At 32.5% G+C, this 2214-nt stretch overlaps 1 non-coding gene across 1 annotated transcript; it reads right to left on the bottom strand.

The window, feature by feature from the left end:
* Positions 1-284: 284 nt before the first annotated feature.
* Positions 285-391, bottom strand: LOC115524300. Its single transcript, XR_003972013.1, has one exon. It is a non-coding gene; the product is annotated as a U6 spliceosomal RNA (small nuclear RNA).
* Between the last annotated feature and the right edge of the window lie 1823 nt (positions 392-2214).

The raw sequence follows: 2214 nt of genomic DNA, 5'->3' as shown, positions 1-2214 counted from the left end.
GTATACTCCTTAATCCCCATTACCTATTTAGCCCATCCACCCACCCATCTCCTCTCTGGTAACCATCAGTTTGTTCTTTATAGTTAAGAGTCTGGTTCTTTGTTTACCTCCCACTCTCTTTTTTTTTTTCTCTTTGTTCACTTGTTTTGTTTCTTAAATTCCACATACGAGTGAGATCATACGGTATTTGTCATTCTCTAACTGACTTATTTTGTTTAGCATGATACTCTCTAGCACCATCCAGGTTGTTCCACTATGTATATATATGCCACATCTTCTTTTTTTAACATATGGAATGCTTGATGAATTTACAGGTCATCCTTGCATAGGGGCCATGCTAATCTTCTCTGTATTGTTCCAATTTTAGTATATGTGTGGCCAAAATGAGCACTGTTACATTTTCTTTATCCATTCATCAGTCAATGGACACTTGGGTTGTTTCCATAATTTGGCTGTTGTACATAATGCTGCTATGAACATTAGGGTGCATGTATTCCTTTAAATTAGTATTTTTGTGTTCTTTGGGTAAATACCCAATTTTGTGCCCTTCAGGTCAAAAATATTTTTTGGAGAGGTGAAAATTTTAAATTAGGAAATCACTGAAAATAGAAACATAATTTTCAGTTCAACCAACCCCTCCAAAACCTTCTTTCAGACAAACTATGGAACCACCTAAAGGAGAAAAACTTAGAGTTCACTCCAAAGGCTATTTAATAACATTCTAAATCCTAAATAATTTAGCAGTGGAAACAAAAAAAAATATATTGAATTAAATTAGATTCATTGAGTTTCCTTTCTGGTCTCTTTATTCTTCTAGGGCATGATTCTTTGATTCGATAATGAAATGCACTTTAGCAATCATTTCAATAGGGTCGTCACCAAAAATTTCAAGTTCTTCATCTTATTTAATTAGTTTTAAGCATAGTGTTATCCTTACACAAGCCTAAATTCCTATTTTAGAAAAAAATTCATATGCAAATAATGATTCTCATGGAATGAAACAGTGAGGAATGAATGACTACTATCTGAATAGACTCTAAATATGATAAATGTGAAATGCAATGACAAAGGCAGCCAAAGAATAGATTTCTTCAGAGACTATCACTGTTGAGCATTGACCATAATTCCAAGCAAGATCTTGACTAAAATTCTAAGTAAAAATACTTGCAAAAATATCATATTTTATCAACTTTAAAAACTTTCACTGTCTAATAAATATACAGAATGTGTATTTGTAATCGTAATAGTCACAGAATGTTTAGATCTTAAATAGCATGAATAGCCAGTAGGAGAAAAGAAATTATGTAGAAGGATTCCAAATCCCAATATGTTTTTGTATATATTTCTATGTGATTACTTATCGACTAAATACATGTAAGCTATACATCAAAGACTTAGATACATCAAGCTTTAGAATTGAAAAAGATTTGTGTGCCCTTTTAGTCTGATTTTCTCATTTCCTTATTTTAAGAATAATGTATGTGAAAACTCTCTGTGGAATCTCTGTTTTGCTCTTATTTTCAAATATGAAAATTCTTAGGTCTGGAAGAGTTAAGAAGTTGCTACGTCACATGGCTAGTTAGTGGCCAGCCTTAACTGGCCCCCAAAGAAGGTTCCCCTAAAGAAGATAGTAAACAAGCAAACAACAACAATAAAAGTCAGTAATCTAAGTAATAATAAATATTGTCAAAATGCTAAAGGGGGAAAATGGTAAATAGTACCACAGTGGAAATGGGATATTAAATTAGGTATTCAAGGAAACTATCGCTAGAAATCATGGCTGGGATATGAATCATGAAGAGGAATCAGCTGTGATAAACTATGTTGTGAATGAGGAAAATGTCAAAGGCAAAGCCATGGATCTCTTTCAACTGTGATAAAGTATAAAATAACATCCTATGTGACCTTTTTTAAACCCCTATTTAATCCTAAAAGTCAAGTTCCTTCCATTATACCACCGTGTTTACATGTGGCTTAGTTTCTCATGAAATCTCCCCAAAAGGGAGAGATCACATGTACATTTAACATATGTGCAAATACATAACAGAATTTTAGTTTTGTAAAATACTTTCAAACACATTATTTCATTTGATGTTTACAAATAATTCTATACAGTAGGCAAGGTAGATGTTACTGGGAATGAAATGAACATCAGTTTTTTTCAAAACCTGGTCTTACCACTAAACCAACTTTAATCCTTGGGCATACAACTTT

The sequence above is a fragment of the Lynx canadensis genome, chromosome C2, assembly GCF_007474595.2.
Source record: "Lynx canadensis isolate LIC74 chromosome C2, mLynCan4.pri.v2, whole genome shotgun sequence".
Lineage (NCBI taxonomy): Eukaryota > Metazoa > Chordata > Mammalia > Carnivora > Felidae > Lynx > Lynx canadensis.
Note: the sequence above shows the minus strand (reverse complement) of the source record. Positions and strands in the feature narration are given on the sequence as shown.